The sequence below is a fragment of the Hyperolius riggenbachi genome, chromosome 12 (genome assembly GCF_040937935.1).
Source record: "Hyperolius riggenbachi isolate aHypRig1 chromosome 12, aHypRig1.pri, whole genome shotgun sequence".
In the NCBI taxonomy this organism is placed as follows: Eukaryota; Metazoa; Chordata; class Amphibia; order Anura; family Hyperoliidae; genus Hyperolius; species Hyperolius riggenbachi.
Genome location: NC_090657.1, coordinates 18,812,173 through 18,829,866, shown reverse-complemented (window position 1 = coordinate 18,829,866; position 17,694 = coordinate 18,812,173). Strand labels below are relative to the sequence as shown.

Here is a 17,694-nt window from a genome sequence, read left to right as displayed (position 1 = left end):
GCTGAGTATAAATGAGCTACACTCTCCTGAATGCCATAAGGTAGCGGTAACCCCATTGTTATACATTAGCTGCCAGGGGCGTTTCTGAGTAACAGCCCTTTGGTGTCCCTGGATTAGTATCCCCATGAGCTTCATTATGTCCTTTATTTACCACTGGTAAGAAGGGTTTCCATTAGTGACTCCCAACAGGTGCATCAGAATAGTCCTGTTGCTATGGTGAGCAGTATGCTGATGACCATAGCAGTGCAGCTGTCATCCACTACAGACAGCAATAGTGGAGGTGTCCGCTGTCCAGTGTGAGAAAATACCAAATTCAGATGAGAAGTTAGTGCATAATGGTCTCTGAACAGCGGAAACTTTCACTGCCAGGTAAAGAGAACTTATGCTCACATATGACCTGCTGACAGGTTCACTTTAAAAAGGACTCCTTTCTTTTAAAATATTTGGTGTAACAATCAGATTATGCAACATTTATGAAGTTCTAGTCCCCACAAAAAGGCCTTACTGATATAGAATTTTGGATATCCCTTGCATATTTATTCAGAAAAATATAAAGACATTTTTATACGGAACACAACCCTGTACATCAGTCTTCCAGTTTCCTCATCTCTTCTGACAAAGGTCTAATTTCATTTGCCACAAATAAATGCCCTTTCAGTAAGCTACAGACAAACTTTACCCTGCAGTATGTGCACTGTGGCAGCTGTCTTTCACTCACATGTAGGAACCGTCCCTGTCAGCTTGGAGATGGGCTGCTGATTCAGTTGAACTCGAAGCTCACTTAAAGGCACTGTTGTTTCCACAAGTAGGTACTGTGCAGAGCATGTGTTTTGAACCCTACAGGCCTCTTCCTCTCAGCTTATAAGTATGCCTTCTGAAAGTACAATAATTCTTTAGGCTCATGATGCAGTAGAATCCCTTTATAGTAAACTCCCAGGGACTGGGCAAAGTGGTTTACTATACCAGAAATTGTCATACTCTAGCACAAAGTATACCATAGTACTGTACCTCAAATGTGTCAATAATTGGGAACCATTCCTTCTTTTCAATGCTTCAGCAAGCGAGCACAGACAGTGTCTAAGCTAGATCTAAATGCACAGTGCTTAATATGCAGGGATTTGCATGCAATAAACACGCAACAACTTGCACTGGAAGCATAGATCTTAACAGTTCATGAAATCTCAGATTTGGCATACACTTTAGTCAACTTCTCTCGTGCTCAACTGCGAACAGGTGGTATGAGTTCAAGAATGGTAGGTGGTCTTTCGAAGATGTCCTATAGCCTGGTCACTCCAGCATATTGGCAAACGATTATGTAAACCGGAAGCACAACATGGTTTTGGCTCCCAGAGAGTAACAATACAGCAAATACCAGATTATGGATTATGCTTTTTTGGCACAGCACAAACAATCTAGATGGCTGTTTCGGGAACAAGAAGATTGTTGGAAGACTGGTATGAATTTTCACAAGGATAAGAAGACAGCAGATGAGCAGTTCTTAAGAGCTTTTCACCAAGATTCAAACCTTCATCATTCTACAAGGAGATTGTACCAACAGATGTGACTTGGTGCCACCACTTGAAAACACTGAAGAAAACATTGTCTACAGAGTGGGAATACCATGCTTTCTATTTCATTCACAAATCCTATATCAAACTCTGTGCAAGCCAAATCATGACACTGGACTTCTATGATGCTGAGAGTATTCTTACTGCATGGGAGACTACTACACCAACTTCAGCAAAAGCTTACATGAAGCTGTCAAGAAGAGGTCATTCCATATAGACTAGAGGTGCCCACACTGTTTCGGCTTGTGAGCTACTTTAAAAATTTGCATGTCAAAATGATCTACCTGTGTGCAATTTTAGGAGCACACTTCTATATACAGAATGGAAAATATAGTGCAGTCGGGATCTACCATGAAGTCCTTTGTGATCCACCAGTAGATCGCAATCTACTCAATGGGCACCCCTGATGTAGACTCTGCTTCTGCCCATGAGTTGGCTTTTCTGATGGCTCTTCACCCAACATCACCACAAATGATTAACCATTTCCCGGTTTGAATAATCATTGGGCAGGGAAAAAAGATACAAGTGTGATAATGTGGTTGCTATGGCCCAGGAGTATTTCGACAGACAAGAGAAATTCCATGATGTTGGTGCTCTAAGTGTATTGTAATTACATAAGAGTGCAGACTGAAAACTAATATGCCCTACTTGGCATTGCAGAGAACCCTGTGCACAAAAGGTTTACCATACAGGAGATAAAGCCACGTCTTGTTTAGAGTAGTTTTACATTCTTAACCGAATGGGAACCATTTTATATTTATAATAGCTTTCATTTTAAGGTAGCCATACGTCTAGGGACGATGAGCAGATTTGACCCAGAGACAAATCTCTGATTGAATCTGATCAGAGATCGATCTGTCGGCTGCCAATACATCACAGTCCGATTACCCTTGGCATGGAAACTTTTGGGAATCGGCCAAGTCTGCTGCATCCTCCGCCTCGTTTCAGCCCAATCCTACACTCCCCCCCCCCCCCCCCCCCCCCCCTAAGTGTGTGTGCATTTATACTTTACCTGTCCTGTGTCGCCCACCATGCATTGGAATCCCTCACAAACTTGCCACACACCAACGGCGTGTATACTGATAGGGGCGTGCGGGGGGTTCTGAAGATGGATGGGCACTGCGCAGTGGAAGATACGAAACAGATAATGTATAAATGAACACACTGGGGGAGGGGGTACATTCATGCACGGGGGGGTTTGTCTGGTTCATTGCTCTTCTAGATATAACTTCGGATCAACCACGACGGTCTGTCATCTTGCAGCATGTCCGCTCGATACATACGACCGATTTTGGCCCGAAGTTGGTCGCATCGTTGATCAGGCAAGCTCTTGGTGGGACAGATTTTCATTCGGTTTGATAATTTACTCAGATGATCGGTTGGCTGCCAAGTCGAGAGATGTATGGGCACCTTTACACTATCATATGTAAATACAAGCTCCCTAAATAGAAGTTATTTTATCTGAAAGTGGGACTGACGCATGAATTGATCAAAAACGACCATTTCAGGCACTGAAAAATACTGGGGATTACATTTTAAAGCACATCCAGGTATAAAAGCTGCTATTTCAAATGGGTCACATTCTTTAAGATTTGAGCCGCCTCTTCCTTTGGCAAGCACCGAACTGTTGAGATGGGCACTACTCTATTTCTAACTGATACTAAAGATAACAAGGGGAGATCACTGTACAGACAGATAAGATGCACAGGATTTTACCAAGCAGCTCTACAATGCGCAGACCTCCCAAGCAAGGTGGAGAAAACAAAATTCAGCTGAAGAAATCAGCTATTGGAATGTGGTGCTAGTGACTCTGGTGAGCAGGGAAGATGCAGATAGCGTCACATCTGAGTGTGCATTGAACATAGGATGCACAAAACTGTACATGGATACATTTTTGCATAATTTTCAGATCTGATTCATTGAACTAAGTGTTGCAAGGTCCAATTTGGACAGAGCTGGACCATCCACAAGGCAACTGAGGAAGGTGCCTAAGGCCTGGTGGGTGTCCAGGGCAAATCAGATAAAAAGGGCGCATACAGCAAGCTGTTAAAAAGGGCACCTCATAGAGAACAATATTAGTGGCTTTTGCTGAGCCCACAGTATAATAAAGGTGCATAATATATTTAACAGCAATAGGAAGTCTCAATATGTAAAAATATAGGGAAGTCCTATAACAGCAATAGGAAGTCTCAATATGTAAAAATATAGGGAAGTCATATAACAGCAATAGGCAGTCTCAATATGAAAACAAATTAGTGGAAGCCTCTGTGATGCCAAATTTCCCTGTCAAGTCTCTAGTCCCGGCTATGCATGGTGGGAGGGTCAAGGCTTGGGCACCATGGAGAGGGGGGTGGGGTAAGGGTAAGGAATCTGTAGAGGGAGGGTTAAGGGTTGGACAATGGTAAGGAGAAGGTTCTGTGTGAAAGTTAGGTCATAGTAATATATAAAGATTGCCGATATTGGAATTAAGTAGTAGAATATCGCTAATTTTACCAATCTTCTACTTGTTGGAAGCATCTACAGGATTCTTGCTTAACCCCCTCCCGACCACCTAAGGCTGATCGGTGTTGGGAGGGTGGCAGCCTGAGGACCACCTAACGCCAATTCCTGGCGCCAAGGACCGGGTTTTGCAGGAGATCGCTTGCGCTGATGCATGCGAATCTCAGTTTGAATGACGGAGCTCCGCTCTGTCATCAGTCTCCCAGTGGCGATCGCCGCTAGGAGACTGTTAGATGACCAAAACCGCCATCTATTTACATTGTACAGTGCTGCGATCAACAACTGCGCTGTGCTGGGGACAGTCGTGTCACTCAGCTATCCCCTCTGGAGGCGCGATCGATTCTCATAGGCTGATGCCTATGAGAGCTGATAGCTGGATTGGCTGTCGGGAGGGGGGTTGGGGCGGGGAATACAAAAATAGGGATTTAAAAAAGAAAAAATACACAAACAAAAAATAAACGTAGGAGCGATCAGGGCCCACTAGCAGAAAGCTCTGTTGGTGGCAGAAAAAAGGGGGAGAATTTCACTTGTGTGTGTGTTCAGCTGTATGGCTCTTCAGCAAGCTTCTAATGCTGCAGAGCCCTAAATTGTAAAAACAGAAAAAAAAAAAAAAAGCCTGGTCACTAGGGGGGGGGGGGGGGGGGGGGGGGGGTAGGGGGGGGGTGGGTGAGGAGTATGTAAGCCTGTGGTCAGAGCTGGATCATCAGCTGCAGTATCATAAAGGATCAGCTGCCGTATACATACACAGTGACATCTTGTGGTTGCTTTATTAAAGTTCGGTAATGATCTCTGTGGTATTGTGATTTCCTGTATTCACTCTGTGTCCCTCTCTAAGTAAGCTGCATTACCTGATGGTGGTGTATGATTTATCTTTGCATGATTTTTGTCAGTAAAAAGCTCTAAATTGTTATACTGGGTGTCTATCTGTGTGTACAGACCACTCTGCTCCATCACTACTAGCACCATTATCCGGCGCCTTTTTTTTGTAGCCTTCTTTATTATATGTATGCGTCCAGGGGCCTGTCTGACACCTTTACTGACTCCCAATCCCAATCTTGCCTTCTCAAATGAGCTAAGCGGCCAGCAGGGGGAGCCAAATTTGGGTTTTTACCTAGGATCCCACTCAGCTGTCACACGTCATGCAGGGAATACACGGCTCGAGTCTGAGCCGATAAGGTGGTTAGATAATTTCTGACATGTCCCATCACGGTTCGATCGTTTTGCTGCTTGATTTGTCATTGAAATGAATGAAAAAAGATTAGAAAAATGAGTGGAAGATAAGAGAATTGAGCGGGCAAAACGATTGGGCGCAGAAATCGAGCGCCAGAATCGACCCATGCATTCCCAGCATTAGTCTGAAGCCAAAAGAATTTGCTGTTTTTATTGCCCACTTAGGTTAAGCAATAAGACCATAGATGATTCACTGCAACAGCACGGCAGAACGATGTAGTTATCACCTTTAAATCCCCGGGGCAAAATTCTCCCTGCGCTTTCCTGGAGGAGGCAGAGCTTTGTGCTGTAGCTCTGCCTCCGGTCCAGTCAATTTCCGCTGATCGCCGCCTCTTTTCTTCCCTCTCAGTGAAAGAAGACTGAGAGGGGCGGGGAGAGGTGGCGATATGGCGGAGACCTGATTGGACTAGAGGCAGAGCTGCCTCCTCCGGGCAGCAAAATCCACAACCTGGAAAAGTCGTGGAATTTGCCCCGGGATTTTCGGGGATAAAACCTTGTTTTTGCCGCGGGGAATAAAGCTATGGTCTTACTCCTTAACACAAGTAAGCAATAAAAACCGTAAATTATTTTGGCTTCAGACTCTCTGAAGCTTCTCTGAATTTGGTGGACTATAATGTGCATTTCTGCCTGAAAAATCCCTAAAGTGAAGGAAATCAGAGAAACAATCATGTTGGGTGTAGATTCCCTAAAAAAAGCATTTCCTAATTTCCCTAGAAGGCAAAGGCAGGGCAGCTAGTGACACAACGGAGTAGGGAAGGCCAGAGCAGGCTTGCGTACAGCTAGAATCTTATAGATGGTGATTATGGAAATGTTAGGTGGGGGGAGGGAGGAGAATCCAAGCTTGGCAATAGTGCTCTTTTAGTAGCAATGTATTCGGATGCTGTACAGTGGAATGTTGATGTTTCGACATGGAAGATGCGTTGTATGCCCCAGAGTTCTGCCGCTCGCCTGTGATCTACGCCAGATCAAGGAGCCTCTGCTTATTAATATTTCACAGATGGAGGATATTGGGAGAGAGAGGCGATGGGGCGCTGAAGAGCATCGTGTCCCACATTAGGGGAGCCACATGTATTGGTTTGTTACACATTCCTAAATACACCAAGAAAAATTCCACACCCTGTCTTATTGTGGCCTTCATTTTCCCAGAGAGTCTGAAGCATTTTGTTTGTGCGCAAATCACTAATAACATTAACAAATATCTCTATATCTATTCATCTCTTATCCATCCATTCATCCCTCCCTATCCAATATCTCCATCTATTTATCAACACAGTATCTATATATGTACCTACATATCTATCTCCTACTCATTCAGTCAACTCCGACTCGTGACCATATGTACTTTTGCAGGCCAGACATTTGTTAATCACAGCTTCTTTCAGCTGTTGCATAGGCATGTTCATAGCTTTACATTATTATACACCATCTCTGACCTCTCTCCGCCTTATCTTAATCCATCTCCACGTTCCATATGTTTCTGGGTTGTGGAGGTATATCTAAGGAACATCCATGTGACAATTACAACTAGATATGTCGGTGTTTAAAGGGAACCTTAACTGAGAGGGATATGGATGTTTCCTTTTAAACAAAACCAGTTGCTTGTCAGTCCTGCTGATCTCTTTGGCTGCAGTAGTGGATGAATCACACACCTGAAATAAGCATGCAGCTAATCCAGTCTGACTTCAGTCAGAGCACCTGTGTCAAAAACTTGCGCTGTTCTTGTCTTTGTCATGATTGCTAACTCAGTAAAGGACCAGCCCTTAAAGGGACTCCGAGCAGTGCAGAAACTATGGAAAGATGCACATCATTTTAAAGCTCTCTTTCTCCTCTTTCCAATGATATATAAACCGCCACCCTACGCCTTTTAGTTTTCGTTATTTTCGCGATTGAAATTGCCGCGGCCGCGATTACGATCGCGAAAATAGAGAAAACTAAAAGGCGTAGGGCGACGATGTAGGTGTCGTCAGAAAGAGGAGAAAGAGAGCTTTAAAATGATATCCATCAAGCCATAGTTATATTATATTACACAGGGCGACTTTTTGTCAAAGTCAGCAGCTGCATTCAGCAGAATGGAGCTGCTGACACTGGGGAAAGTGTCGTCCTGTGTAATACAATATAACTATGGCTTGATGGATATCATTTTAAAGCTCTCTTTCTCCTCTTTCTGACGACACCTACATCGTCGCCCTACACCTTTTAGTTTTCTCTATTTTCGCGATCGAAATCGCGGCCGCGGCAATTTCAATCGCGAAAATAGCGAAAACTAAAAGGCGTAGGGCGGCGGTTTATATATCATTGGAAAGAGGAGAAAGAGAGCTTTAAAATGATATGCATCTTTCCATAGTTTCTGCACTGCTCGGAGTCCCTTTAAAGCGTTGCTATCATATAAATCCGACATAGCGGGGTCTGAACCCTCTATAACAGTAATTATAGATTGACGGTATACCTTGACATGAATCAGAGCACTCAGTATATGATTTTATATAAAAATTGTATTTGCTTATCATACAGCATATATACAAAATATGAACAGTTCCAAGTAGTATTTCCTTCTAAATGAATTCCATCTTATCAAGGCTTTATAGCCAAGCGATCATCAATCTTCTAAGTACATTCAAAAAAACAATATAACAGTTGTGTTATGTAGAATAAGATCAAAAATAGTCTCATCTGTATCAATAGCTGTGTATCTAGTAGCTGTGTAAAACTTGTAGTAATCTTCTTAAAGAAATAGCATAAAAATAGCTTCTAAAAAAACTTCTTGTTAACATTAGAGTTGGGCCGAACGGTTCGCCGGCGAACGTGGTTCGCGCGAACTTAGGTGGTTCGCGTGCGGGTGTCGCACGCGAACGTTTTGCGGCAAAAGTTTGCATAAAATCGGTTCGCCCCATAATGCACCTGAGGGTCAACTTTGACCCTCTACATCACAGTCAGCAGGCCCAGTGTAGCCAATTAGGCTACACTAGCCCCTGGAGCCCCACCCCCCCTTATATAAGGCAGGCAGCGGCGGCCGTTATGGCCACTCGTGTGCCTGCATTAGTGAGAGTAGGGCGAGCTGCTGCAGTCTCTCATAGGGAAAGATTAGTTAGGCTTAACTTCTTCCTGGCTGCATACCTGTTCTGTTCAGTGAGCCCTCAGCCCACTGCATACCTGTTCAGTGATCCTGCCACTGCATACCTGTTCAGTGATCCTGCCACTGCATACCTGTTCAGTGATCCTGCCACTGCATACCTGTTCAGTGATCCTGCCACTGCATACCTGTTCAGTGATCCTGCCACTGCATACCTGTTCATTGATCCTGCCACTGCATACCTGTTCATTGATCCTGCCACTGCATACCTGTTCAGTGATCCTGCCACTGCATACCTGTTCATTGATCCTGCCACTGCATACCTGTTCATTGATCCTGCCACTGCATACCTGTTCAGTGATCCTGCCACTGCATACCTGTTCATTGATCCTGCCACTGCATACCTGTTCAGTGATCCTGCCACTGCATACCTGTTCAGTGATCCTGCCACTGCATACCTGTTCATTGATCCTGCCACTGCATACCTGTTCAGTGATCCTGCCACTGCATACCTGTTCAGTGATCCTGCCACTGCGTACCTGTTCAGTGATCCTGCCACTGCATACCTGTTCATTGATCCTGCCACTGCATACCTGTTCAGTGAACCCGCCACTGCATACCTGTTCTGTTCAGTGAACAGTTTGGTGTGTCAGTGTGAAGCAGTACCTTAATTACACTACCTGATTGATGTATACACATGCAAGATGTTTTAAAGCACTTTAGGCCTGTCATTTAGCATTCAATGTGATTTCTGCCCTTAAAACGCTGCTTTGCGTCAAATCCAGATTTTTCCCGGGGACTTTTGGCATCTATCCCACTCCGCCATGCCCCCCTCCAGGTGTTAGACCCCTTGAAACATCTTTTCCATCACTTTTGTGGCCAGCATAATTTTTTTTTTTTTTCAAAGTTCGCATCCCCATTGAAGTCTATTGCGGTTCGCGAACTTTAACGCGAACCGAACCTTCCGCGAAAGTTCGCGAACCCGGTTCGCGAACCTAAAATCGGAGGTTCGGCCCAACTCTAGTTAACATCTTAACAGAACTTATTGCGTAAAAATGTATAAAGTAAATCACCAGCATATTAAGCATATTACCCCTTCTGTGTCATCTCTTCAGCATCTCAAACCACATGTGGGAAGGTAGCTTCTGCCTCATGTGTCTTCTCAGGAGATTGTTGGGCTTCTGCAAACTATGAGCTTTCAGCTCCTACTTTTATAGGGATAGGAAGCAATATAGCTGCCTAATCTGGAATTTCCCTGAATCCCAGGTTCTGATTGGCTAAAACTTTGTGTGTCAACTCGCTATCTTTGACATTTAAAATACCCATAACCCTTTTTTTTTTTTTTTTTTTTTTTTTTTGAATACCTTAATTATCTTAACTGTGAGAATTAACATAGGTTTGCAATGTTTACACATTCTGATTAGGTCATTTCAGACAGTTATTTAAAAATGGACGTCAACAGCCATCTTATCTCCTGGTTGACTTTTTTTTCCCCAGACATTAAGACTAAACAATGTCATTCACGATGCATTTCTGATGATATCCCCTTCTGCTAATTAGTTTTTGGAATGTGTCTGTACTTTCCCAGGTCAGGTTGACACTATAACACTGTACACAGACCTGTAAGATCCTTCAGCAATTTAAGGCTTATTGAAACATACAGGCCTTCTAATATAGGGCAGCACGGTGGCGTAGTGGTTAGCTCTCTCGCCTTGCAGCGCTGGGTCCCTGGTTCGAATCCCAGCCAGGGCACTATCTGCAAAGAGTTTGTATGTTCTCTCTGTGTCTGCGTGGGTTTCCTCAGATAAGTCAATTGGCTCCCCCTAAAATTGGCCCTAGACTACAGTACTTACACTACATAATATAGACATATGGCAATGGTAGGGATTAGATTGTGAGCTCCTTTGAGGGACAGTTAGTGACAAGATATATATATATATATATATATATATATATATATATATATATATATATATATATATATATATATATATATATATATATATATATATATATATATATATATATATATATATATATATATATATATATATATATATATATATATATATATATATATATATATATATACTGTACAGCGCTGCGTAATATGTCGGCGCTATATAAATACTAAATAATAATACTAAATAATAATAAAAAATAATAATAATATACTTATTTAAATATAAAGCTTATTATACAATTCTTCTTAAAACAATTAATCATATAAGAAATAATTGCATATTAAATGTTAATATAAAATAATGTTCTATATATTTGCCTTTCTTATGAATAAATATAATAACTTCAACCGGCAGAGGTCAGCATTTCATAACAATCTGTTTTAATATTCATTTTATAAGACCATTAAACCGCCAGGTGGCATCATTGAATCATCTTTAACTAATTGGGAAAACACCTTATATTTTATTTTTCATGATGCCTGTTCCCAAAACATGTGTTATCAGCTTTCAGTGTTCAGCTAACTGAGACAGCCTTGCACCCAGAACACGTCAACAATTCTCCAGAACCAAAACAATCCCACGAGAATGTTTTACTGTCTCAAATCATCACCAGCTTTTAAATATATTTCAAAGTATTAAATTATATTATATAGGGTTTAACTAACTATGTTTCTTTAGGACTGTATTGATTATTATTTAGATTAATATATATGTGTAATAATTAAGAAAATGTACATATAAAATTGCTACAGTAATGTGACTTAAATTTCTCCCAGTCTTTACACAGAAGCATCTTTCAAATGTCAAGGCCACACACTAGCATAACCGGTTCAGCGCCGCAGTGCTGAAAATCGCATGCATCCGAGCAACGTTCACCTCCCATTCATTCGCCTATAACTTTATTGCTACTTATCACAATGAATTGATCTATAGCTTGTTTTTTCCGCCACTAATTACTCTTTCTTTGGGTAGTACATTTTACTAAGATTTATCTTTTTCAAAATCCATTTAACAGGAAGATTAAGAAAGAAATGGAAAAAAATTCATTATTTCTCAGTTTTTGGCCATTATAGTTTGAAATTAATATATGCTACCGTAATTAAAACTCATGTATTTTATTTGCCCATCTGTCCCGGTTATTACACCATTTAAACGATGTCCCTATCACAATTTATGGTGCTGATATTTCATTTAGAAAGGTGCATTTTTTTCAATTTGCGTCCATCACTATTTATAAGCTTATAATTTTAAATAATATAATAACATTCTCCTTGGATGTGCATATTTAAAAAGTTCAGACCCTTGGGTAACTATTTATGTTGTTTTTGTTTGTTTTTATTGTAGTTTTCTATTTTTTTTAATAAAAAATGTATGTGGGTAATTTTTGGTGTGGGAGGGAAACTGCCTATTTTAAATGTAAAATATTATAATTCTTAAATTAAAAATGTATGTGGGTGCAGTTTACTATTTGGCCACAAGATGGCCACAGTGAAAAAAGTCCTGGATGCGAACGATCTCGCATCCAGGAACTAAAATGCTGAGCAGAAGTTTCCTGGGTGCAGAAATACCGCGCTCTCTGGATAGAAAGCGTCGGTATTTCTGCGGGGAAGTTAGATCGGTGAATGGAAATTATATTCCCGTTCACTGATCGGGGGGCTAGCGGCGGGGGCGCGCCCGATCGCGCGCACCACGCAGGCAAAGCAGCAGTGCCTATCTGGAGCAGATAGGCCGAACCGGATAAACAAGAATGTTCTGGCTTTTTGTAACTAGAATTCAATTGAGTTTCACTGCTTGGAATATGCTAAGATTGTCACAGAGCAATATTTTAAAAAAGTACTCTAACTTTACAGTTTACAATGACATTTTGCATAGAACATTAAAACTAAAAACATACACATGACAGCTTTTCCTGCATAAATAAAACCGCTAGAATTCTGACACCTGATCTGCATGCTTGTTGAGGGGCTGTGGCTAAGTATTAGAGACACAGGATCAGCAGGAGAGTCAGGCAACTGGTATTATTTTAAAAGGAGAAATCCATATCCTTCTCACTTTAGGTTCCCTTTAAGATGTGATGCAGCCACCAGGGGGAGCTCTGGTTGCCGATCACGTCACGCCGATGGGCTTGGACGCGGCGGCAGCCCCAGGACCGCCTAACGCCGATCGGCGTAAAGTCCTGGGGCCTTGTTTTGCAGGAGATCGTGCGCAGGCTGCGTACGCATCTCCTGTTGGTCAACGGAGCTCGGAGACTGTTAGATGGCAAAACCGCCATCTAATTACCTTGTACAGCGCTGCGATCTGCAGCAGTGCTGTACTGGGGACAGCCGTGTGACGCGGCTGTCCCCCTGGAACACTAGCGATCGGCTCTCATAGGCAGAAGCCTATGACAGACTATTGCCATGATTAGCTGGCTGCGGGGAAGGAGGGGGAAAAAAATAGGTATATTTATTAAAAAATAAGAAATATTGACAAAAATGAAATAAACACGGGGGAAGCGATCAGACCCCACCAACAGAGCTCTCTGCAGGTGGGGAGAAAAGAGGGAGGAATCACTTGTGTGCTGTGTTGTGCGGCCCTGCAGCTTGGCCTTAAAGCTGCAGTGGCCTATTACACAAAAAAATGGCCTGGTCTTTAGGGGGGTTTAACACTGTGGTCCTCAAGAGGTTAATTTGGCATTTGATCGCTTTGTCAGAGAAACTTTTTCAGTCCTAATAAAGGTGCCCATGCATCTAGCAATGTATGGGCAGATAGATTGAGACAGATCGTTCTGATCAAATCTGTTGGCTGCCCAAACACCGCAGCCCGATTCCTGATAGATTTCAACGTTGCAATCTCTTGGTAATAGGCCTTGTGTTGCCACCACTGTCCACCCCCCAATTCTTGTCGCATGTGACTGCTGTGGTGTGCAGTACGTTGGCGCGGCTGCCACATAGGATGCAAATAGGGGACGCAGGAGCAGACGGACAGGAGCGGCAGCTGGAACAGGTGAGATTTGCATGCACAGGCACTGAGGGGGGTGGTTTGGGGCACATGAACATTTGGGGGGGGGGGCAGCACCCGGGGTTAGGTCACATTTGTCACTCATCCCGATATTGCATGCAGTTACTGCCTCATACCCGATCAGCCATGTCAGCCTGCGATTTTGCAGTTTTCTCAGATGATATATTTGACCGATTTCTGCCCGAAATTGGTCGGATCGTCGATCAAACATGTATGTAATAGTTACATTTGGTGTGTAAATTATGGCTTTACAAAGTAAGGTAAGTATACAATATGTGTGAACAGTCTGTATATAATGTTTGTATACATTGTGCATAAAGCAGTCATGTACAGTGTGCCTGTGTACACTGTGTATATAATGCATATATCTAACGTATGCATGTGTGCCCTATATAGTGCATGGTGCCGTTGTACAGTTGTATCTCCTACACACACAGCACCATGTATAATTGATAGTTGGAATGTATAATTCAATAATACTATTATACAGAGATAAAAGGGACGAGATCAAGGGAAACAAGGCTCCTGTCTCTCCACAACAACCTATTTACCAGCTGCAAGGGGTGTGTGTGCTCCAGAAACATGGCGGAGTCTGGGGACATGGTGAGGCATCCACACTGTACTGCCACCGATAGAGCCCCTGGGGCCAGGAGAAACCCATTATGTGTCATGAGTTATTTAGGAAGAACGCAATTACTATTCTAGTATCTAGAGATGGCCCAAACAGTTCAATGGGGAGCAGTATTCTACGAACATCGGCTGCTCCCATTCGCGGTGAACATTTGGCGTGTTCGATTCAGCCCCTATACATCACTGAGCTAAACTTTGACCCCTTACCTCAGCAGACACATGGCAGCCAATCAGCCAGCACTCTTTCCTGGACCCCCCAACCCCTATCAAAAAGCATTTGTGGTGGCCATATTGGATCAATTCTCTGCAGACTGATAGTGAGATCAGTGTCAGACTTGCTGCAGATAGGTAGGGAAAGCATTAGCTAGGCCTGCATTATTGTTCCTCACTAGCTGTGAAAGCACCCCAAATAGCCCTTTTGAGGTCTAGCACATTGGTCTCCTGTGTTGTGTGCACATGACACTACTGCTGTTGCCTCATTAAGTTGCAGGCACAGAACCACTCCAGTGCATTATTTCTTCACTCTATTCTGATAGTACTATTGTATTTCTCTGTGTGAGACACTCCACAGCCCACTGACACCCAGAGCTGTGCACACTACTGTACTGCTGTTTCCTCCATTAAGTTACATGCACAGAACCAACCACTCCAGTGCATCATTATGACTGTATTCTGATAGTACTATTGCATTTCTCTGTGTGACACTCCACAGCCCACTGACACCCAGAGCTGTGCATAATGTGATTTCTTCCCTTCAGGGATTAAAACCTGGCTATGCATCTACTCCAATTTTTGGTGGGACTTATGGCATGGATCCCACTCCGGCATGCCCCTGTCCAGGTGTTGGAGCCTTCGAAACCAGTTTTCTATCACTTTTGTGGCCTTTAGTGGCCAGAAACCGTCTTTGTAGGTTTTAAAATTCGCCTGCCCATTGAAGTTTATGGCGGTTCGCCAGATTCGCCTGTTCGTGAACATTTTATCGAAAAAGTTTGTGTTTGTGAACGGAACATTCTATGTTCGCAACATCTCTACTGTAGAATACTGGCTGCCATGTTGACCCTCCAGCAAGAATCCTTTCTATATCCCTCACTTGGGGGAGTATACTAGGATAGACAAAGGTCGCTCATGCCTACGGACCTGCACAGTTGTTCAGGTGGAGCGGCTGCTGACATTATTTCACCAATATGGCATTGAACAGGGATTTACAGATAGATGGCCCGAACGGTTCGCATGCAAACGGGAACCGGCGAACTTCCTTGGTTCGCGATCGCGGAGAACCGCAAACTTTTTCGGAAGTTAGATCTGCCCCTATACTATATCATTAGGGTCAACTCTACATCAGTCAGCAGGCACATTGTAGCCAATCAAGCTACACTCCCTCCTGGAGCCCCCCCCCCCCCCATAAAAGGCAGGCAGCGTCAGGCATTTCACTCGTGTGCCTGCAGTAATTAGAGAAGGGAGAGCTGCTGCAGAGACAAGACAAATGACATTTATATCACGCTTTCCTCCTGGCGGACTCAAAGCGCCAGAGCTGCAGCCACTAGGACGCGCTCTATAGGCAGTTGCAGTGTTAGGGAGACTTGCCTAAGGTCTCCTACTGAATAGGTGCTGGCTTACTGAACAGGCAGAGCCGAGATTCAAACCCTGGTCTCCTGTGTCAGAGGCAGAACCCTTAACCATTACACTATCCAGCCACTGAGAGGGAAAGCTTAGTTAGGCTCTTGTAGGCTTGTTAGCTTGCTCCTTGCTGATTGTTATTGCTAAAATAGCACCCCACAACAGCTCTTTTGAGAGCTAATCTTGTTCGTGATCATTTTTTATTTTTTTTTTGTGGCCACTTGCATTATATACAGCCCTGTTAATCAGTCACAGCTGGTCTTTGGCCCCTTGGTGGTCATTCCTACTGTGCCACTGCCAGGCCCCGCACATTCAGTGACTACCTGTGTGTGTGACAGGCAGCTGCACATTTGTATTCCCAATCACTGCACCTGTTCAGTGCACCGACCTACCTACCTATGTGAGCGCACGCATTAATACCAACAGTCATTGCACTGGTTCACGGTACCTGTGTGTGCGTGTGAGACAGGCAACTGCACATTTGTAATACCAATCACTGCAGTGCATACCTGTAACCTGTTCAGAGCACCTCCGTGACTGCAAGCAGTGTAATATACCACCAGTCACTGCACCTGTTCACGGTACCTGTGTGTGACAGCTGCACATTTGTCATACCAATTCCTGCATACTTGTTGACTGCACCTGTGTAACCGCATGCTGTTTAGTATACCAGTCTGTGCATACCTGTTAACTGCACCTGTGTGACAACTACACATTGTATTGTAATACCAGTCACTGCATACCTTTCACTGCACCTGTGTGACTGCACATTTTATTAGTCAAGTCAATGCATACAATTCACTTCACCTCCCCCCCCCCCCCCCCCCCTCCCCGATATGGACAAAACCGGCAGAGGCAGGCTACCCAGCAGGTCTGTTCGAGGTCGTGCTTACGTGATTTCTTGTGGCCCTAGACCAAAGTACAATGCTCAGAAGAAGGCACATCCCCTCAACTTCCAAGATTGTCAGGACGTGGTTGACTATTTAACACAGAACACCTCATCTTCTGCAGCCACCAGCGCTACTCCCAAGTACCACATCCGCTACATTTGACTCTTCACAGGAGTTATTTGTTGGGGAATTAACTGATTAACAGGCATTATTGTTAAAAACAAGATGAAAGCGCTAAGCAAGTTACACCACCTCACATGTCTGAGTTAGGCGACACTGTGGACATAAGGTGTGAGGAGGAGGAGGATGAAGTACCTGCTGTTGGTGCAGTTTTGGAGGTGTTTGATACAAGCAAAGCTGGGGAGGATGATTATGATGATACGGATGCCACGTGGGTTCCCAATAGAGGAGATAAACAGGGGGGACAGTTCAGAAGGGGACTCAGAGAGGAGTAGGAGACGAGTTCCTGAAAGAAGCAGGGGGAACGCGTCATCAGAAACAGCTGGTGGAACTGTCAGCCGGCCAACATGCCCTTCAACGTCAGCTGCTGACGCCACCATAGTGTCCACACCCCAGGGTGGCTCAGCGGTGTGGACAATTTTTAGTGTGTATGCCAAAGATCAGAGCAATGCCATCTGTACTCTTTGCCACACAAAATTGAACCCGTAGAAAGGTCAACACCCACGTAGGGACAACTGCCTTACAAAGGCACATGCAGAAAAGGCACAGACTGCAATGGGAAGACCACCTGAGCAAAAGCAAAGCCACCCTCCTTCTCCTCCTTCAGGTGCATCATCTTTAGCCGCTTTCTCCCTTGCTCCTTCACAATCACAGCCAACCTCCTCCAATCCGCCTCTCACCTGGAGAGCGGCTCCTGCTCCTCTGCCCACAGCAGCAACAAGGTGTCCGTGAGGGAAATCTTGGAGCGGAAGAAGCCAATGTCTGCTAGTCACCCCCTTGCCCGGCATCTGACAGCTGGCTTGGCGGAACTGTTATACCGCCAGCTGTTACCATACCAGCTGGTGGACTCTGAGGCCTTCTGAAAATGTGTGGCCATTGGGACACCGCAGTGGAATATACCAGGCCGCAATTATTTCTAAAAAAAGGCGATACCCAAACTGTACCGTGAAGTAGAAAGGCAAGTGGTGTAATCTCTGGCACACAGCGTTGGGTCAATGGTCCATTTGACCACGGATGCCTGGTCTGCCAAGCATGGTCAGGGCAGG

The 17,694-nt window shown here is 43.9% G+C and overlaps 1 long non-coding RNA gene across 1 annotated transcript in view; it reads right to left on the bottom strand.

The window, feature by feature from the left end:
• LOC137541337 (uncharacterized) overlaps window positions 1-17,694 on the bottom strand; it is a 456,394-nt gene that overhangs the window by 148,945 nt on the left and 289,755 nt on the right. The gene's annotated exons all lie outside the window — the stretch shown is intronic.